This window comes from Nanorana parkeri, unplaced genomic scaffold (genome assembly GCF_000935625.1).
Source record: "Nanorana parkeri isolate BGI_ZX_2015 unplaced genomic scaffold, ASM93562v1 scaffold427, whole genome shotgun sequence".
NCBI classification, from domain to species: Eukaryota; Metazoa; Chordata; class Amphibia; order Anura; family Dicroglossidae; genus Nanorana; species Nanorana parkeri.
The window spans coordinates 362,137-385,633 of record NW_017306695.1 but is presented as its reverse complement, the minus strand read 5'-3'; positions in this window follow the sequence as shown (position 1 = coordinate 385,633).

Sequence of the window (23,497 nt, the reverse complement as noted above, 5' to 3'; positions counted from 1 at the left end):
TTAGAGGCTTATCTGGGCAGCAGCCAGGCAGGAAAACAAAAGGGGGGGGGGGACGAGCGTGCGCTCCTGTCCCTGCACCATACCAGGTCACATGCCCTCAGCATTGGGAGGGTGTCTTTCCAGGGGGAGACAGATGGGGACAAGGGCCTGTGGGGGTCTGCGGGCAGGGGGGCTTATCTGGGTACCCCTTTCATTAAGGGGGCACCCAGATGCTGCCCCCCCTTGCGATTGTACCTCTACTCATTCACTAAAGAGGTGAATAAAATGCAAATAAACACACAACACACAAAATCCTTTAATTGAACAAAAAACACAACACAAGTTTTTGACAATTCCTTCCTAATTTAAAAAATAAAATGTCCCACAATGTCATTCCTGTTATTGACTATTTAAAATTTAAATAGCCAATAGCAGGCTGGCTAATGCACCCGCCCACTGCCTGATGTGAATCACAGAGGAGCGGACCTAAGAGAGAACTTTCTCTCTCAGGTCCACTCCTCTGCTGGAGCAATAACTATTCTGCTATTCTATTGGCTTTTTTAAACTGTAATAACCAATAGCAGCCTGGCTATTGGTCTGCCCACTGCCTTCTGTCAATAAGCAGAGAAGCGGACCTGAGAGAAAACTGAGAGAGAATAAAAAAAAACTAAATAACGAAGCATACGAAATGAAACAAATTAATCACATTTTTGCTGGCTTACATGTCTAGAAACATATTTGAGCTTTCTGTACCTGTCAAACTCTGAATTGCAAATCAGACATCTTAGCATTAAAGCAGAAACACATGTAATGAACTAATGTGTATATGCTATTTAGATTATTTAGCAAAAGTATGCAATCTACCAAAATCTATGAAAGTAATGCATCTCAGGAAGTAGGGCTAACATACAGAGAAATATATGCAGTGACTGCCCTTGAAGAATTTTACATGTTTAACCTTTGTTTCTAAGATTGCACTTTGTGCCCCGTCCTTTCTGTAGTTTTTTTCCTTTTGTGTTTGTCTTGTCTTTTCATCCCTGTTACACTTCAGTTGATTAAAGATTTTATAGATTGTAAGAATCGTAGCAGCTTGGTTCCACTCTAGTGTGATTAACCGCTAGGGATACCTCTTGGAGATCAAGGCAAGTGATTGTAATCAGCCTGGGTTGAGAGCCTGAAAGCAAATAGAACACGATGGGTGAAATAACCCAGCCATGCCTTTTTTGCACTTTAGAAAATAGGTGCATTATTGTGCTTATTTGCACTTTTTATGCCAATCTTTTTTTTCCCCTTAAATTGTAGCTTAAGGTATATAGAAACCCTAACTGAATAGCATTCATCTAAAGCTCTGTGCATTATAAACAATTGCTATGTATTTTTTTTTCTAAATAATGTGCTTCCCTTTTTTCATCCTCTTTTGCATTGCAGTCCTTTTGATTTTATCCAACCTTTTTCAGCAACATTTTGTCTACATGTACTTGCTCCTGTGTTGGCTTCACAGTACTTCTTCTTGGCAATGACAACAGTGGACCTGTGTGTCTGCAGAAATACTACTCTTCTTCAGGGGGCCTGTGTGGCAAGGTGACAATGCAAGAGCACATCTGGGAGACGGTTGTTAAACCATAACAGGAAGCACTAGAACAAAGACCTTCATGGCAGGATGGCAGCTATTATTTTACTAAAAGCTGCAGATTTAAAAGAAAACAACTTTTGAAATGAAATTATCATGTTAAAGTCAATATAAAATTTTAGTAATGCCTTTTTTTCAAACTAACTAAAATATCATTAGCATTTTCAGAAAAAGCAATGTTTTTCATTTATCACCACAAGAATTGCAAATGCCTAATTTCCACTCATGAGCTAGCTTCTAGTTTAAACCTTTCACTGCCAAGGCCTTTTTTGCTTCAGGAGTATATAATGAGATTGGAAATTCTAGAAATTCTTAAAGCGGTTCATCAAGCAGTAGATATAGGCAAACAGTTTAAAAAAAAAATCGCTTTAACAGCGGTTTAAACTTACCTTATTTTCGCTGCGCGCTCCCGCCCAAGAAAACAAAACTGTTTGGGCAGCCACAAAGCATCTTGGGGCGGGCACATGCGCAGTTTGGATACTCGGCCGGGAGACGAGCAGAGACACAAGGTAAGTCTATGGACGTGTGCACCCGCAATGCAGAAACCGTGGGATCAGAAGTGCCAGCAAGCAGAGAGGAGTCAGCGCTGGTTCGGAGAGCCGCCGCACCGCTGGAGGGACAGATGAAAACATCAGGAAAGAAGAAAAAAATCGGATTAAGAGACATCATTTATGGTAAGTGCTTACATTGACATTGGGGGGGAGGGAAAAACATTTTATCCTTTAATGTCACTTTAAATGACGCTTTAGCTAAAGAATCTACTGTAGATTTAGTTGACTACAATCTCATGGTATTTAGTTGACTAAAACTGGACTAATACTAAAACAATTCAGATGACTAAAACTAAATGGCTGATGGTTTAACTTGCTTTCCAACTAATGTTATTGTTGACTTATATTGTTGTATACGCACTAAAACTTGAATAAAACTTAATTAAATAAAACTAAATGGCATTTTAGTAAAAGAAAACTATGAGTAAAACTAAATAGAAATTTGCTGTCAACATTAACACTGGTCCACACTTACAGTTCAGTGGTCCTCCAAGTCTGCTGGATAAAAATATTTTATATTCCAAAGTATTTGGGTACTATCAGCAGCAGTAGCAATAATAGGGCCGTGTACTGCAGCAAATGTCCCTTTATAATCCACAGGAATTGGTATAACTCATTCTGACCCCTTTTAATGTTAAATGCAGTCCAAAGGTCAATGCTAATTTTTTGGGGTCCTGGCCATTCCACCTTGCAGCAGATTGTCCCTCAAATTCTCACATTAGCAGCATTCTTCATTCCAGCAAATGTGTAAATTATCTTGCTCCTCCCTTTAGGGCACCTCATGTATCCATTGACTTGGAGCCGCCCCTCCCAACCTAGTAAAGTTTCTAGAGGCTCCCCTTCTGGAACCATCATTCTTTTCTCTGAAATCTTTAGTGCTTGAATGTTCATTTCTAGAATCGTTCATCCCCTTCTCAAGGGACTGAGAGGATCCTGCCCGGTTACCACACTGCTTTGTTTACATTTTCTTCAGTCACAGGTCATGCTTTGACATAGTTTCCATGGAGACAGACATTTTAAGTGGTGGAAGCAAGCTCTCAAACACTTCCCTGTTTTGCATGTGCGGGAATGCAAAGAGGCATTTAGGTAGGCAGGGGTCATTGTCAGCTGGGTGCTGCTGACACCATAAAGAAGATGGTGTTGCTTAACAGTGATTCAACAGCATTTGAAAATACATGAAAGGGAGTCAGTGAGGTAAATAATGATTAGGGATGGGCTGCACGTTCGAGTCGAACTTATGTTCGACTCGAACATAGCATGTTCTAGCGTACGACCGCGGGACATCCCACAATGCACTGCGTCGTCCGAAACGGTAATTGGCTGCAGTCTGGCACCTGAATTCTGAGTTCTACCCCCATAGACTTGCATTGAGTTCTAAGTTCGAAATTAGAACTTTTTCCATGTTCGAAAGTTCAAGTTAGAACCAAACAAAGGGGTGTTCGGCTCATCCCTAATAATGATGACAGTAATAAGATACAACCTTCAAACAATACATGCATGCTAAAGAAAAAAGTGGGGACATGGTCTCTTTAAAAAGAATGCAGTCAATCTCTGTTCTTTGTATCTTTCAATAATTCGTCCTGATTACCATCTGACTGCTTGTTTTAAAGTCACTTTTCATCCAGATGTAATATTAACATACTTGCTTCTCCATATATCTAAAATATTCATAGTATAGATTGCAGCATATACTGGGTTTAGAATCTGTCATCTTTGTGGCCCTATTCCCCGACATATGTTACATTTGTTTGTTTAGTGTCTGGCTGTACAAGATTCAACATCAACAATCTTACATTAAGCTCATGCTTTAAGGCAAGCCATATCAATCCTATTGTGTGTGGAATCCATGTGAAAAGAACTTCCTGTCAGCTGCATGTGTGGTACCAATCCTGACTGTGAAAATGTACCAGTTTTGCCAGATACTGTCAAATACATCACAAGGAATCATGTGAGTGTCAGGTCTTTTAAGAATGTAACTCTTATCAATGCCACTAGTTTGCTACATTGCTAATAGATGATGGTGAAGGGCTACTTTGACTAGGGCTGGTCAAGTTCTACCTAAAATGTGTCTCAAATTTGGATTTCAAATTATTCAATTCTGTTGATTATTAGAATGCTGGTCCAAAAGACAAAAAAAAAATGAAAAAAACTAAATATCAACCCACTAATCCTCCACAGGGCTGGATTCTGTAGTTTATCTAATAGCACTACCATAGAATAGTTTCAAGACTACAATGGACCACAACTATATAAAAAATATACAATTAAATAACAAATTTAAAAACAGTGGAGTCCAGGTAAGTCAAGTAAAATGCAGTTTATTAAAAGGCAAACACAATAATGATGACAGTAATAAGGTATAACCTTCAAACAATACATGCATGCTAAAGAAAAAAGTGGGGACATGGTCTCTTTAAAAAGAATGCAGTCAATCTCTGTTCTTTGTATCTTTCAATAATTCACAGCATCACTCCACAGCAACATAAGACAGTCCTTTATATGGCTCTGTAGCTTTCCACAGCTTCAAGACACTCACCCCCTTGTGAGCCCTCACTCCGCTCTCTTTATATATACAGAAAACAAAGTTTCTCCCCTGAACTGTGAGCTATTATATGTATGTACTCACAAATTCCACCCAGTTAGATGATGTAGTCAAAAGTAGGTCCCAGTAAGTACATGCAAAATATCCAGAGTGGTAGAAAGGCCTCCCAAGGGTGTATGGCAAGTGCAGAATAAAGCCCCTAACCTGCTTTGCTGGTCCTCACCGACATTGTAAGAGGTGACACTATGATGCGAAATGTGATCCCCTTTTAAGGACCCTGCAGGCAAAGTAGAGTTTCTGCAGCCTCTTACTCCACAGAACAAGCCTAGCTCTGGTTCCACCAATTACTCCACACCTTTGTACATGTTGTGACATTATGATCCATGACATCCCCATGCACATATATCATACTGGACCACAACCTCAGTTTCCACTGAGACTCAGAAACAACAACATGGGACCTGAACACACCACGTTTGTCCAGCAGGGATCATATCACATCTCAATAATCCAAAGCATATAAATACATTTAAAACAATGTAAAAAAAATAGTCTCCCAACTTTTACACACTAACATATAAGGTAAATACCGTACGTACTGATCCCACAATACAGACATGGTTTGAATATTAATGACAAAATGAGAAAATAATTTAATAATAATAAGGTGCATATCAAAACATACACTACACCCTGTGTGCCATAGTTTATGTTCCCATAGAAACAGATAACCATCCTGCGAACAATGGTAATGTATCTCCTTCCTTCATAAAGCCACGGTAATTACATCTGCCACATCTTGTGATGCCGACAGTTCATTTACATCTATGATCAACCTTTGTCAAAGAACTGTGGACCAGGAGATCCGGGATCAAGCAGACTCTTTTTTTCCCCATAAAACCCGCAATCTGGCCGGGTATAATAGAGAAAATCATATTCCCCTCTCTGAAAGTACTTTACAATTTGGTACAAAAGCTCTACTTTTCTGATAAACAGCCACTGGCTGATCCTGGAATCCTTTCTACATTCACTCTAAGTTCCTTCAATTTGTGACACGCTTGAAAATGTGTCTCTTTATCGGCAAAGTGAAAATATTTTGCAATAACTAGTCTAGGTCTATTATTTGTGCTCAGCCTCCCAGGTCCAAGGTGATGTGCTCTTTCAGTTTTGTGAATATGGTTCAAATCCTAATGCAGACATAAGGTCGACAGCAAGGTATTTAAGCAAATCTTGGCCCTTAGTTGATTCTGGCATTTCAATAATATGTCAATTAGACTTCCTATGTCCATTTTCAAGGTCCATAAGTTTATCCCTTATATAGGAGGGATTGAACTGTCAGCTGATTTTGTGAGAATAACAATCGATCTTCCAGATCACTTACTCATTGTTCCAATTCAACTATCCTTTTGGTATTCGAGGATATAGTTTCAAACACAGATGAAATAGATTTCTGTAAGGTAGAAAACTTATCTAAATAAGGCAGAAGTACTAGTAATTTCCACACCAAGGTTTAGGTTTTATTCTGCAAGATGTATCACTTTCAAAGTAAAGATAAAAAGATGCAAAAGCAACCTCTGCACATCTTTAAATTTAACATTGCTTTTGCAATAAAGGAACTGTGTGGTAACCAGGGGTTGGTTTCTCGGAGGTAAGATGTTTAGCTGTTGTTGAGCCGGATGGAAGAGTAAGATGCTAATTTGTTCTCTTCCCAGTCCCTTTACATTACAGTTCCCCAGGGAGTCCTTTTTATAACCTAGTTAGGCAATTATATACATATTTCCCAAAAGTTTCTTTTGTAACAGAGTATTGACTTTATACTACACTTTTCCCACAGTCTATACTGTATATTATTTCTTTTGCAATTTGCTTTTGCCAGACTGCATAGCTGCAATATTTGCCTAATTGCTTTGTGATCTACATAGTAATGCTACATCTTCCAAAAGCTATCTGTATTTCTATGGAAATACAACAATTACAGTAAAACGTATATAGAAAATGAGTAAAAGCCCTATTTGATATTTGAAAAAGCTTTTTGGATTAGTTTCTTACAGCACAAGGGAAATACACACAGCTGAGCTTGATATAGTATCTAACAAGAATATTTTGTGAAATTCTACCTGTGGATCTGCAATACAAATAGGTAGGTAATTTACCTTCTTTATGTATTGATGTGCTGAACTGTTAGTAATGTTAGCCATGTGTTCAAATGCTCACTGTTGTGAAAATGTGTCAGGCCTAGATAACTACAAATATATAAGCTACATTAATATTTGATTGTTGTGCAGTATTTGTAGAAAAGCTATGTTGCGTATTGTTATAGTTGATCTGATCTACTTCTTGGGAATGTTGGTGAGGCCTTTCTCAGCTATGACAGCAGTAGGCTGAGCCTGTACAGTGTGGTGTACATGCATGCTCATTTACATGGGCAATTGCCTTAGATGTTGCTTATGCGGGTAATCAGTTATAGTGAATTAAAGTGTAGAATAGCTAATTTAGCAGATTTTCCAGAATCAACAAAAACATGTTGTCTGCAATGATAGTCTTTCAGTATACATGGAGTGGATTGTGTTATTTGCATAAGCAGCTACTGTGCTGGAAATCACATTTCCTTTGTGCAGGTCTTTTCTCTGCAGGTGCTGAATCTTGGTATCTGATTTTCATATTAATTTCTCCTCCACATTGCAAGTCTATACTTGTAAGTGACATACACAACGATAAGCCCAAAACATTGTAAATAACGAATTGCACATTCATAACTAGAGAAGTATATAAATAACACTTTCATTAACAATCTGCTTTCTCCAGCTGCTCCAATACATCTACAAGCTATATAACAAGGACTGTCTTACCTCTAGAGATGATCAGGATGCAGAAACTCTAAATAGTGTCTAACTATTAAACCAAATGGGCTTAGATTCTAAAGAGCTTTATAAACTTCAGCAAATTAAACATCAATAGCTCTAAGTGATAAGTTGATTGGTGAGTGAACAGAGCTTTACCTATGAAGCTATAATTCTCTCCAGAGTTACAGCCCTTTTGTCATGGAGTACCCTTAAAGTTCCCTAAATGAAAAAAAGAGGGTTTCCAAGCAAGAAAAGTAACAAGTAAAGACTGACTACAACTGGGACTTTTCAGGTGCAACAATGATTTACAATTCAGATGCAACCAGGTAGTTAAAATATCTCTTTATTTATTCTGATTCCGATTGTTGTATTAGCGATTTATCCCTTGCTGAGACCTCTATGCCTGGCCTGTATAAGCAGATATAATCACTGCGGACAATCCTTATCAGATAGCTGAACTCGCCAAATACCTTTTCATGAAATGCTTTATTCTATGCAGCAGGTTACAGCAGACAACAGGATACAGCAGATGAATGAATAGACGATATTTGAAGGTCAAGGATGGTAATGTTTCCAAGCTAGCATGTACATGTGGTCCTGCTATTGGCAGACATGACACTGAAGGACTACTGGAGAAGAAGGGCAGTACATTACACACAAGGGGAGGAAATGCAGAAAAACACAAGATGGCAGTATAATAATCAGCTATACAATACCAATGAGCAAATTGCTTAAGAACAATTAACTATGTGATTCTCATTTCATATTTGTATGAACACCAACTATGACTATGAATTGTGTGATACTTTACAACTGTGTAACAGCACAGTATTTGTACAAATTTATGTAAAAACACAAATATTGAATGAACATGAACATAGTGAAAGTACAGGCACAATCACGGTTTTAAAGGAAAATCATCACATATAATGCTGCTGCCCCTTAAACTCCTCAAAACTCCACGGATACCATTTACTGTACATATAGAAGTAACAAAAGTAATAGAAGGCACCTTGCCGTGCCTATAGTTATGCAAGCTGTTTAGTTTTATAGCTTTAAAAACACTAACAGGATATGAAATCATCAATAAATATGTTAAGTTATGCAACAGGCCATGGGGGTGGAGGATACTCAGAGTCACCAGCAATATAGAGATAGTCTTTCAACAAGGTTCAGATTTAGGTGGAGAGGTAAAACGGATTTGGACTTTTAAAAAAGACTTTGAAGCATTGTCTGCATTGAATGAGAAGTAAAAGTCGGAAGTTTTGATGAAGACCGAGTTGATGAGAGGGCTTTTCTTGCAACTCTTGTCCAACACCCCTGGAAATGATGACTGGGAGTGTGAGGACACAAAATGACACCAGTGCTGGTGCTGCAGACAGTAGCTGGATCTGTACAGTCGGTTGTATGGACCAGATGACTGTACACCATAGAGCAGGAACCAGATGCAGGGACACCAAGGTACCAGCGCAGGTGACAGGAATGTAGCCAAGACACAAGCCGTGATCAGTAACAGCTGGGCAGGGGGGTTCCAAATCAGAGAACAAAAACAGAATGGGGCACAAATGAAGGCCGGTAACAGCCGGGCAGCAAAGTACAAGGCAAAAAAGCAATAAGCAGAATCCAATAGATCATCAGGAGTTTCAAGTAAGCAGAGACCCAGAGGCAGGTCAGGAAACAAGCTGGGACATACATGGGGAGGCAGAATTAGCAGATCAGCTGGCAGGTAATCAGAAACTAGCGGAAGACCACTCACTAATCTGTCTTTCATATTTTATAATAGTATATAGTAGTATATATAGTAGGGATGCACCGATACTAGTAACGGTATCAATACCGAGTATTTGGGCTGATGCTGATTGGCCGAGTAGCCGGCTCCATGCTAGCAAAATTATCGGTATCGGCGAGTACCAAAAGATAAATATCGGTACTTGTACTCGATACAGAAAAAAACGGTATCGGTGCATCCCTAATATATAGGCCATTTCGTGCCAACAACAGTACTAAGTTTGCATGCATGTCAGCCTCACATACTGCTTAGTGTGCAGAAAAATGCATGCACGCGCGTGCCTGCACGCTAATGCATGCCTATGCACAAGACCATGAGCCACAGTATGTGCATGTGCTCAAGCCTGTACTGGTCTTCTGGTCTTTTGGAATTGAAATGTACTGAACAATCCATACGGTGAGTACACACTTGGTTTGGAAGCTGAGATGAAAAGAAGATTTTCTGTTTGATTGATAAAGGAGTTTGAAGGACTCCATTGCCTGAAACAATGTATCGCCCTGCAACTGGCAATGTCCCTGGTTAAGTTAAGTACATTTTTATTGAGAGTAGGGATTGATGTATTTCTTGGTTAGTTCTGCCTGAGAGACTGGTGAGTGTAGATAACTTTTATATTGTTCTGTACGGTTTTATTACCCTTTTTTTAAATTATGTTTTGCAATAAGAACTTTCAGTAAACAAAGTCAGTAAACATCTTTTATTTGTGTTTATGACTTTTTCTTTAGAAACTATTGAAGACCTTTATGATAAACAGTACCATAGCAATACAATGGGTTGGAAGCCTGTGCCATAGGCACTAGCATAGCTAGATAAGCTAAGGGTAGTAGTTATTCTACTAGAGTTTGTATAAGAATGAGACAAAGGCAAAGTCCCAGGGTAACTAGAGCCAAACATTAGGACTGTAGCAAGTAATGGCACACATGGTCAAGCAACACAAAAGGCCACCAATTCCAGGTCAATCAGAAACATAAACATCCTGTAGAATTGCATCCACAAGTTCCAAACTTTATGGTGTCCAGCTTTAAGCTTAACTCCAGACAAACTAAATGCGTATGCAAAAAGGACATGTCATGTCATTTCTGTCTATGCGCTCCTGAAATACAGCCTGGTCTCCTCGCTGCCCACATCCTATAATGTCTCCTGCCCATAGACTGTGATTTATGATCCAGTAAGAATGTTCTAATTCAGCACAAGTGCACTGCAGCACAACTGATTGGACCCTAGTGCTGCCTATCCCTCTCCCAGACTGGATGTTGCTGTACAAAGGGTTACAAGAAGCTAATATCAAGTAAATATCAAGTCAGATCCAGGTCCTTGCACTGCATTTAAAAATACATGTATTAAACCCAAAAAGTGATGTTTTTTATATCCTTCTGGAGTTCAGCTTAAATAATGAAGCTGGGCTAATCAGGCTGAATGCCAGTGCATGCTGACATGAGGGAGAGCTCAGCCACATTCCTGTATGTGGACATGATGCCAAAGCCTGGAAGGGCTGATTCAGGTATGTGGACTTTGTAGAGGAGTCTACAGTGTAGGAGGGTCCAGCAGTGGGAGACCAGGAAGTGCAACGGAGTAATCCCAAGCAGAGGGAGCTAAGGAGCAAGTATCTGTCCAATGAGGCAACAAGGGGTAATGAGAGCCTCACAGATGATGAGCTGACAATGAAGGGACTTGCACTGTAAATGTTTCAGCACTGGATAAAGTTGAACGTATGTAATTACTGCAATTCTGTACAGAACCTACTTTGAAGTTAGACCTAATTTATACTTAAGTCAAAGGAGGTTATGGACCATTGTTTAGCCTCTTAATCTACGTATAATTGTGTTTTTGTTGTTTTCCCAGCATTTAGGTATCAGTTATCATCAATGAGAAAACGTGGTTGGTTAATTGTTAACTTCTTGGAGCTTGGAATTTTCTAAGAATGCACTCCAACAAATACTGGAGAGATTTATGTAGTATTTATAATAAAGTCCTGTTTTATTTATATGCCCTTTCTAAAGGTCATCACAGATATGTTAGTTACTCCCAGTCCCAACATAATTATAAAAGAAAATTCACAAGTTTATTTTAGACAGATATGAAAAAAGCAGAAAATAATTATGTTCAATCTATATCATTAGTTGCATATAAGATTAAAAATTCAGTGCCTGTGTTTTAATTTCCCAAAGTCAAATCTTAGTTAAATATTTACATTCTCTTTCTGGCACTATTACTTTAATCAGACACTGGCAGAACATAAGCTAATGTGTTATATAAATGACATCACAAAGGCCAGTAGGTCCAAGCAGATTTAGTTCACCTTTTAATTCTTGATGATAGCAGTCGTCTAAATACACAATCCAGCAGTTTCAAAATATAAATATTTACACAAGACTTTACAGGAAAATGTGCTTTATTAAGGCTTAAGCAAGTGTACTGTTGCCATAAGGTTCTACACTGTTGGGGACAGGGCAAGACCTAAAGTATAAGTGTTACTTAAGTACATCTAAGACCAACATGCTTTTTTTTTCATTTTGGATAGAGAATGGTTACATTCTCGGTCATATTTTTTTGTCCAATTTGGAAGATTTCCCTTAACCTCCTGTTCTATAGACCCCATAGGAAGTGAGAGGAAATCTCTCCAAAGTGGGTAAAATACCTCCCTTTAGACAGTTGTTACCAAAACAAGTGTCCCTTTTGGAATATTTCCTCTCTGTTCCTGTTCTGATGACAACTCAAAGTTTAAATTTTCTCTAGCTTTTGGTCCAGGTGACACTGGTCACTAAGGCAAACAGGGAGAGTGAATCTCCCCAGTGGGAACAGAGACATCAATAAAACCTGAGGGAAAGAGAAGAATGATAGCACCATACCAATGGGTTTTTAGAGTATACAAAGAACATATTTTGATTCAAAATCAGGATGAACTGAAAATAAATGTACTGGTTTCTCTCTAATTACCGACAACAATATCTGCTGTGTTAGTATCCGTTTCCAGCAGATGCTGTAGTCTGCAATTACAGAGAAACCTATGAACTTATTTATAAAGAGTATAGAGTCCACCTTTTTTCATGCAGTTTTAAAAGCTCTGATGAACAGGAACTGTTCTCAACCCACGAAATATTTTTTTTTTTTGTGCCATCCTGATTATGAATTAAAAGGTGTTCTTTTTGGACTCTAAGACCTGTGGTGTGGCTCTTCAATTATTCTCTTCACTTAAGATTTACACCAAGGTATTTTAAGCCCCTGGTACATGAGAGCTGCCTAGCCAGATTCATTGAGTTCTACTAGTTTTGCAATATTAGACAATAAAAGCTGACTCGTTTCTATACTTTTTGAGCAATATAAAACTAACAGGGTGCTAACCACCTTACATTTCTATATCACTTTACATAAACTTTAACTACAGTCAGAGACTTAACTAAAAACTTCAGCCTCTGTGTTTACTAGACCCTCTTTTTACTTTCCGGGCCCCCCAAAGTGGTGGTTTCCCAGGGCCCAGTCGCACATGCAACCACTGCGACCCAGGTAGTTCCGCCAGTGGTAGTGCAAGGATCCTCCTTGTGTGTGACAAATTCATCTATAGCAGCCCAACACTGCTTAGTCGGTATAACTTATATCAGCTGAGCAGTGTTGGGCTGCAATAGATGAATTTTCCACACACAAGGAGGCACCTTCCTTCACACCAACACCACCCTCAGCCGTGATGTCACGCCCTCACACAGCCCAGGCTCAGCGGCTGTGTTCTCCTCACAAGGAGCCGGTGGAGTGGAGAATCTAACATGCCATAGTAGTTCCTTGATGCCTTGGCAGTTACCAGGGCCGGGTGGGGGGGCCAAACCCTCTTCTTTCCACCCCCCCCAAGTGACAGAATGCTAGGGCCCGGTTGCACATGTGACTGCTGCATCACTGGTAGTTCCGCCAGTGACTACAGTAAGAAAAGGTCTCGTGTTTGATTGTGCGGTCTGGCAGGTATTGTTAACCTCAGGAATGAACGAACAGAAAGACAAATCCCTTCAAAGGTAAAACATCTCCCACATATGTATTTCATCTGTGCATTCGGCTGTTTGCTTGGATTTGATCTACAACACATTTAATTGGCTTAAGTTTTGTTACACAGTTATATGTTTTGCACATTCTTTTCCTCAGCTCACAGTTGAACAGACAACTTGTAGTATTGTTAAATTTAAAAAAAATTGAATTCTGCCTATAATGAGTCTAATGTGATATTTCATAACAGTGGAAAAGCTGTATTAGTGGCAGAGTGCCAGACAGCTAATGTGTATCCTTGTGGATAGGCTCAATTTAACTATGAAATGTCAATATAAATGACATCCCTGTTGGTAATAAAGTGAATCTAATATGAGGTATTAATATGTAGGCGTGAAATATTCAAATAAGTGACTGAACTTTCTCTGTACACTGGAAAAATGTTTACACGGTTCTATAATTTCATACATTTCTTAAGGTGATTCTTTTTTCAACTCAGGTGAGAGAAAGCATCAGACCTGGATTATCAATTTGCCACTTTGAACATATGTCAAGAGGGCATTTGGGTTACAGTCCGAGGTGAAAAAACTAAAAAATCCATTTAGTGTTCATTGAGGGGAACAGGAAAGTGATCATTCATTGGGGTATACTGCCACCTTCAGGAGGTTTGGACACTGGGAAACAAAAAAGTTTAAGCCAGCCCCTGTATAACTCCACCTCCAACCATCATGCATCAGTTTTTTGCTAGCGTCCTAGGAGGTAGAATGCCTTTCCCTTATCTCTGCTGGGGAAAACTACAACTATAAGTTTATATTTTGCATTTTATTTTGTCTTCATGTATGATACTCTGTAGATATTTTTTTCTTCACTGTCTTAAAACAAGATTTTGAGAAATGCTACTTAAGCTTGTTTTTACCCAGCAGTTATTCGGATTAGTGTATCCCCAGCAGCAGCAGCTTTGGAGGCCATGCCTAGACCCCGCTGAACCAAAGAATGTGAGAATAACATGGAATGTAACCTTTGGAAGCTGGATTCTGCATTGTGGTATTTTCAGACCTTTGTGTACCCTTTTAATTAGCTGCAGAGCGCTCTCCAGGTCCAGAGCCATGGCACAGCCTCTGATGGGACCCATTCTCTGAAGACTTACTCTGTGACTAAGACTTATTATAAGGCGGTCTGGCATTTGAATCTGTATGTGGACCCCACTTGATAAAAAGATGCTAGGTTTGCCTGGAATATGACCTTCAGGGACTGGACTCTGCATTGTGGGATTTTCCAAATCTCTGTATATTGTGTCACTCAGCTGCAGAGTGCTCTCCAGGTCCAGGGTCATGGCACAGCCTCTGGTGTGACCCTGTCTCTGAGGATGTACATGGTGATTAAGGCCAGCTGTATAAAACTCTTAGAGCTACCACACAATTGGTACCCATTGGCACTATTTTGAAATTCCCTCCACAACCATTTTACAATAGTTACGGTTTAAGCTTAGGTTGCTGAACACAGAGATCATCTGCTAGGTGGAGTGTTGCGCTTGAACACTCTGCACCCCTCCTGCAATTCAGCCTAGATTAAACAATTTCCTGCTGCTGCTTCTTTTGCTTTGCAAGTAGTTTGTGCATCCAACACTCTCTAGTCCCATGACCCTTTTGGGGGGCAAGTTCTGTGACTCGCTCCGTCCCTTTGTTGACATTTTGGTCAGAGTTGTCAATTTGAGGCGAGAGATCGTTGGGATCAGACGTCTCGGTGGGCGTAGGGTATTTTTTCTTTCGGCAAATTGACGGCTGTCGCCCATCATGATTGACGTGGATCTACATAGCTGCACTGCATGTTTAACGTTTCGATTACATCCATGGAAACTTTTTTGTGGTTTTCTTTTGAAACCTGTGTGGTATGTTTATTTACTATTGTACCCTATTATTTGGTACAGACCCTAAAAGATCTGGCATGAATTGAGGAGGGGACTCCATGCTGTTTTTTTCATTTTAAAATTTAACCACAAAAGTTCATTCCAAATGATATTCATAAAAAAATTATGGATGCATCCAAATTTCGTTATTGGAAAATTAAGATACGTTCAGATTTGTTATTTCTTTCATCCGGAAAATCGAATGCATCTGAATTTGCCTATATTTGTATGAATTTCAATTCCGAACGAAATGATTTGCACATAGTTTAAGGTATCAATGTACTCTGAAAATAAAGCATAGAACAAGTGAACAATTGCACATCCAAAAGAAATCATGGAATCGTTTTCTGTATATGAATGTTTTTGCAGATATAACAGACGAACACACTCGTGGTATTCTTTTCTATAACATAAATCAATATTGTTCAGAAAGTTCTTCCCAACACTGTTGCAGAAGTTCCCACAAATGTGTTGCACTTGTCAGTTGTTTTGGTTTCACCCTTCTGTCCAGTTCATCCCAAACCAGCTTGATGGGGTTTAAGTCTGGAGACTGTGCTGGCCATTCCATGATTTGAAGCCAACTGTCTTGTTCTTTTCTTCTAAAGTCGTTTTTTTTCTTCACCTCTGGCAGTTTACTGCTTACCTTTGTACCACTTCAGGTTATTCACTGAACTTAAACTGCATACATTTTAATATAAACGGGAAAAATGGGGGTGTTCTAAAACTTTTGACCAGTAGTGTATATAGATACACACATTACAATCTTCTTTAGATTTACCAACAAATAAATCCATGTTTTTGCATTTGCTAAAACAATCCCAATCAATCTTACACACATTGCATGGAAGCTACAACCAAGTTCAATTGTACAGCCAAATTGCAATGTATGTGACCAGCACTGCCCAGAAAACAATAAATGTCACCTTCCAAAACTTATTGTAGATTTGAGCTGCATGTTGCTGTATGGGCTAGGTCATTTTTATATCATCACAGATTTTCTCTACCTCATACCCTTAAAATATGGTCGGCATGTAACATACTGTGGTGAACACTAGGTGGCACTGCATCAAGTTATGGGCTATAATGTCATGTTGGTACTTGATAGATAAGGGAGTGGCTGGAAGCATCTTGTTTTGTTGTGTTTTGCTGAGTATACTATTTGATTCAGAAAGCATGTCCTTTTTGGCGTGGCTATCTTCAGGTTTCACGCACAAAACATTACAGTGGAACACTACACAGTTATATCAAGGGGAACTATCGAATACCCTTTAAAATAAATACTTTGTTACCTGAAAAAAATTGTATCTACCATCATGGTATTCTGCTTGGCTGTGGCTAGGGGATGCCATCAGCAAAGAGGATGTAAAATCCATGATGCATGGTACTCTCACTCGTTCTTTCAAATGTGAACATTATGCAAATGATCTAAGAGTAACGTGAATCCCATTTTCTCAAAAATAAGTTCTTTTTTCCAGCATTTTAAATTATGCTGGCAATCTGTTTTTTTTTTCTTTAGTTATTCTACTCAGCAAAGCAACAACAGATGTTTGCAATCAAAGTCTCCTTACATGTCTAAAAATAGAATTAGGAGGAAAAGTGCTGTTTTATGTTTTAAATATTTCAATATGTTATCTGTACAGTTTGAGTACTGATTGACAAATAGCAGAGGATGAGCATACTTACGGCAATGCCTCCCGTATGACACCTTCCCACATTACAGTTCTACTTTAGTCAAAGAACTGGATGCAGTATAGGTAATTCAGACTGTGTATAAATAGGACTACAGATAAAATGCATATTCATTTGGTTGTAAATACTAATCTGCCTTGCTGAAAAAAGATCTCTTGTTTTAAATAGTTCAGTAGTTCCTACTGAAATTTACACACACCTGCATGATTCAGGGAATTCACTCCCACTTCCTTCTCCTCACTGCTGCTCACAGAGGACTCCATTGGAAATTTCAATGAGAGAAAAAGAGTCTGAAGGCAAGCAGCTTCCACTGTGCTTTCTTAAAAGAAAAACCTTAATAAGTAAATACAACTGACCCAAAATCATTATAGCTTACATTTAATATTTTCAGGTCCATTTGCTGATGACAAATGGCAAATTCATGTTATTTAAAGACCATTTTACAAGAAATGTTAGTCCTAACAGGAGTTCTATCTTCTGTATACAGTTTAACAGTTCTTTTCTTATATTTGTTTCCATCACATGACGTATTGCTTTGGTGAGCTGTTTCAATACTTCTTTGTTTTTCTAAGGAATAGGAGGCAGATCATCAGATTACATATTCTGTAAGGTTCTTGCCTGGGCAGTAGAGCTCTTCTAGTGGAACCACTGACTCTCACTTGCAATTGCTAGTACTAACCAAGAACAGGCCATTATTGGTAAGCACTCTATAAGAGGACAGGCTGACAGAATGAAAGATCTATGCCTCCTAATACCACAGCACCTGGAAGAAAATGTGGAGCAACAACTGAATGAACTAATATAAGCATTTCATGGAGTAAAGGATTTATGTGAAAGTTCTCATTTATTCAGGTCACTGTTTAGTTAGCAGTGGTAAGTCACACTCAATTGGACTTTTTATAATGCTAAAGACTTTCACCACTCATCCAAGTAATTTCCCATCTTTGTAATCATCCAACCCTAAAGCTTTATGCCTTCTCTGAGCCCTGTCTACCTTCATGTTGTACTCACTCTGCTTACCCAGAAACTTAGAGTGCTTGCATACTCCCTTCAAATCTATGTAATCATCCTACCTGACCTGACCTGACCTCTCTCTCTTCCATCTACCGTTACACAACACTCCTATTTGCCTAATAGGTCCATCTCTGTGGCCCTTTGCCCTATTTGTAATACTACACCCCCATGGTTTGCTCAAGTGTTTCCACTCTTTACAAGTACACACTTAAATCCTCTTTTAGTTAACCAGCTCAATACCTGATTCTGTTCACTACTGACTTGATCTGTATTGACTACTTTCCGCTGTTATTTAAAATATTCCACACATAAATACATCCCACATGCCCCAGTTTTCGCTCTGTGCTGTTCAAAAACAGCCATACATCATAAAATGAACTCATGAGGTAAAAGGTTTTTTTTATTTTCCTAGTACTTCTACAGTGACAATGCCTGAAAGTAAAAAGCATGTGCACAACATTTCATGGGAAATAAAAACATTGCATCTGCCTGCATTCATTTTGCAGCACATTTATGAGCAGCCACTGGCACAGTCATTTCTTTTACATGAACTCACCTAAAGGGCAAAACTTTTAGTGAGCATCCGCTCCTGGAATACAAAACAGTTTAGTAATAATTGCTCCACTTAAACATGGCTTTTTACAGTTTTATTGTGCCTTCATGAAATATAGAGCAGAGAAAAGGATATTCAAAGCAGGTTGAAGGGCAAAATGGTCGCTTGATAAATACGACAAGTAAGGAATAGATAAAATGTGTTAAGTGTCAAAGAAGAATGGCATAAATGAGTTGTTATCAAACAATGTTTTGGCACATTTGCATTTAAATGGAAAAAAAAAATACAACCAAACTGAATGTAAACACATCCAAAGAAAAAAAAAAACCTGTAGGAATTGTGTTAGGGGGCCATGTAACTTATTCTGGAGTAATTGAAATGTTAATGTGAGCCTGCAGGTGTCAGCTTGTATGCAGCTGAATTCTGCACAAGTAGTGAAAGGAGGAATTAATACTCGCCAAGGTGTAGACAGCACATGATACATGGTATATAATTGATGTCTCACCTGCCAAGGTCATCCTTGTCATCTTGTCAAGATAATTGCTATGATGATGACTAATTCTAGTAAACCACCTAGGAAAAAAATTCTATCACACCATTTCATACTTGTTAAGGCAATTGAACTAAATAAACAAGAAAGGATAATGGAAATCTAGAAATAAAACATTTGAATTCTCATTTCTCTACTTATTCAATAGAACTTATCCTGACAAAACAAGTGAACTCGAGTTTTAAAAATGCATATCAGCCAGACTAGATGAAAAGTTAATTAAACTCATTCCAACTCAATTTGACTTTTATAATTTATATGCTGTTTTATTTGTTTTATAGCCGTGCAACTGAAGGTCCTAATTTATCCCTAATTGTAGGTCTGCATTCTTTAGGTGAAATTGTTTTGACCTATGTATAAATGGTATGTAATCAAAATTCAATGATTTGTTAGATGTGGGTTGCCAGTGTGAGTTTGAATATGATAGCTTTTTTTCTAATCTAGAATCAGCTAGGCACTAACTTCATGTTGGAACCTTACATTATGCGACTCGCCTGTTGAATGTTTTCAGTCTCCTAATTTTCAGTGTTCATTTTTAACAGCTACATTGCAATGTAGATTTGTTGATTATATTTTATTTGTAAAATTTGTCCCATAATTTATTACTTTACTGGATGCTGCACTAAAAATGTATATATAATGTGCTAAGGCAAAATTCCATATTAAGGTGACTAGCCATAAGAAAGCCCTTTAAATTAAAATGTATATTTTAGGCCATCAAAGTATTAGGTGCATGAAGTTCAGGTTTTATAATTATTGTGTTGATCCAGCAGTAGGCTAAACATAACCCTAAGGCATGGTGATAATTCTGTTCTGACATGATAAAAAATAATAATCTGTATCTAACACTCCCGGATATACACAGATCAGCCATTACATTATGACTACCCACCTAATATTAAGTAGGTTCCCCTTTTGCCACCAATAAAGCCCTGACCTGTCAAGGCATGGACTCTACTAGACCTCTGAAGCTATGCTGTGGTATCTACTATACTAGACCTCTGAAAGTATGCTGTGGTATCTGGCACCAAGCATATCCCACAGTTGCTCGATTGGATTAAGATGTTTAGGTAGGTGGTACATATAAAAGTAACATCCACATGAATGGCAGGACCCCAGATTTCCAAACAAAGCATCACATTGCCTCCACTGGCTTGCCTTCTTTCAATAGTGCATCCTGGTGCCATCTCTTCCCAAGGTAAGCGACACATATGCATTCAGTCATACACATTATATAAAATAACACATGATTCATCAGGCCAGACCACCTTCTTCCATTGCTCCGTGGTTTAATTCTGATGCTCACATACCTATGGTAGGAGCTTTAGGCAGTGGACACGGGTCAGTATAGGCACCCTGACCAGTCTGCAGTTGTGCAGCCCCATATGCAACAATCTGTGAACCACTGTGTGCTAAAACACCTTTCTATCAGAACCAGCAATAACTTTTTCAGGAATATGAGCTAAAGTAATTCTAGATGTGCAAAGTTAGTAGAGACATATCCCAACAGACTAAAAGCTGTAATTAAAGCAAAAGGTGGTTCAACAAAATACTGACACAAGGTGATCCTTTTTCCAACTCAGTGATTCTGTTTTTGAATTTTTTTGAATTTCTTTTCTGACATGTTAGTGTTATATCTTTCACTTGGATGTAATACAGCTGGATAAAACAAAAACTGTGTCTGTCTTCATTTCAGGCTGCAAAGCAACACAATGTGATTATTTTAAAGGGGGGTAATTCTTTTCTATACCCACTGTAAATTATAATGTCTGGGACTACAAAAATAAATGTTTTAAAATAAAAAGAGTGGATGATGAATTATTTACCCTGAAATGTTTATGTATATGGTAGTAACCAGGTTTATGCACATATGTTCACCTTCTCAGGGCACTGTATAGTACCTTGGATTAGCACTTTATAGGATTTCTAAAATATGTGTTATCCAATCCTTTTAGATGTGCCTATGTTATACATATGGTCTTTCTATACTTTCCAGTCTTTTCATGTGGTGACCCTTCAACTTGAGGCTGTTGTCCCTCCTGTGGCCCCCCTCCCGGGGGGAGCTGACTTCCAGGTGCCCTGTCTCTTCTCCCACAAGCTGGTCCACAGTAAGCTCTTATATGATGAATTTGTAATGGGTTAATGTGCATTGATTCAATTGACTCACAGACTTTTATCTTATTCGCTTGTAACAATTTAGCATGCTGCTTCAGTCCTCCTGAGGAAGCTCTTAGCGAAATGCATTGAGGAACCGGCAGTGTTTTTACAGCCTACTTACCAGCATCGTTACTCATACGCTATGACATTTCTCATCTGTAAATAATAACTAAATTGTATTGGACTCAGACCAGCATGTATAATGTGGTTTTAAATTAGGATGTTTTATTCTATTGTTGGAAATAAAAAGTGTTGGATTTGTAAAAAGTGTGTTGGACTGGTTTAAAGGTCTGTTAAATGTGTTAAAAGCCCCCTCCCAGCCCAACAGACTGGGTGAATGAACATTTTCTTACTTTTATGATCTTTTAAAATTAAATATTGATACTCTATGTGCATGTAAAAATAATACAGGTCTAGCACTATATTTATAAGCGTTGGAGAGGTTGCAAATGACGCCGACCCTGACCCGCTGTGAGATCGGCAGTGAAGAAGAGCTTATGTCAGATGCCCAGGTGGGAATCTTAAACTCTTCATGACATCATTCTAAATTAAAATCCTTCTGACAAGTTATCCACAAGTTATCAATGCTAGGAAGGCATTCATTTGAAATCATGTCAGTTTCAGCTGCTAGAGGCTTTGGAGATAGCTTTGATCTCTCACAGACCATTGACCAGTCCATCTGGAGACCCTGCCTGATCCATGGTAATCGTAGAAAAGTGTGCGCTCAGTGAAAAACTTTCCTGCTGCCTGTTACATTTTAGCAATTTCTCTTCTCTAAATGGCTCTTTTTTTTGGGGTTATAAGCATACAGCACAAGATAAAAGTTTGCCCTAAAAATTTGTGTGATAAAGTAATTAAATCTTTTAATCTTTCATAAACTTTTCATAGGTTGTAAAAATGATAATATCAACGGATCCTCTATTTTAGTTATGCTGAGAAGATCATCTGCTAAACTATATGGGTTTATTTTTTAAGCTACCTCCTAATAATAATGAGATTGGATATTCCCTTGCAAGGCAGGCAGAAATATACAAAGATAGAATTTGCTGCAAGATAGCACCTTTGGATGTATCTGATTTTTATATTTTTCTACACTGCATTATTTATAAATGCAAATATGCAATACAGATCAAAGAAAGTATTTTAGAAAGTTTAAACAAGATGTCTCAATGGTTCATAGGTAAATATGTCAGGGCTGAAAGTCATAGCACATTCATATTTAATTTGATATAGTTAATAAATCATAAAAGGTAAATCTGAATCATTACATATTTACATTTAGCATTTACAGTTACTGCACTAAGCCACTCGCCTGTCTAATTTTCTAGAAAAAATATAGGATTAATTATCTATTTGCTGTGAGCAGAGGTGAAGTAAATGTCCTGCCTGTTGCCTTGAATTCATTCAGTATTTGATCTATGCATCTATAGCAAAATTGACTCAAATTATCATTACACACGCGATGGCCAGTCAGCTACATTAAAAGCATGTCATTACTTTATTACGGTAATATGGAGTATAAGATACATTATGCTAAGATGTACACCCGGAAATTACTTTTAGTATCAGTGTTTTAACATAAATTTTGCACCATATAGACTTGTATAGCATGGGATAGTACTTTCTATATCCTTGTTCCTCCATAGGAGCCTGGACGATCAGTTAGTGATGATGTAAACAAGTTCACAAGTGTCCTGAATCCTGCAAGATAGTGCTGGGATTGTGTACATTGTTCCACATTATTTGTGTCCCACAAAGTCCAGTAGCTTGGCAGTCTCTTTGTCTTGTGCCCAAGGAGTATGAGATTATCTTACTTTTAATGCACACTGTAAAAGACAGAGCAGCGTCCCAGATAGCAAGCAATTGAGCTGCAAGTTTGAAAAGGACTTGCTAAACTATTGCAGACTTGCCAAGCTTCACAATTTTGTTGCACAATTACAGCAAGTCTGCATTGCAAGTCTCCGGATCAACGTGCTTTGCAAAAGTGTTGTAAACTTGCAGAGCTCTTGCTAAGACCTGCAGGACTCTTGCTGTATACTAGCCAAGTAAATTTGCTACAAATTCAAAAGGTGTCAACTAGAACTTGTACTGCAAGTGTTCTGCAAGTCTACAACTTGCCAGGGAATGTGTGCAGCAAGTTAACAAGAACTACAATTAACCCTGCCACAAGTTTGTGGCAAGTTATCCGTGCTATCTGGGGTGTGGTTGCTTATTCTTAGTTACACCCTCCAACTGCCCCCCCCCACCACCCTTTCCTCCTGCCACTGCACCTGCATGTCTTTCAGGCTGCTCACATTTTATCCATCTCCTGCACTTGGACAGAATGAGCAT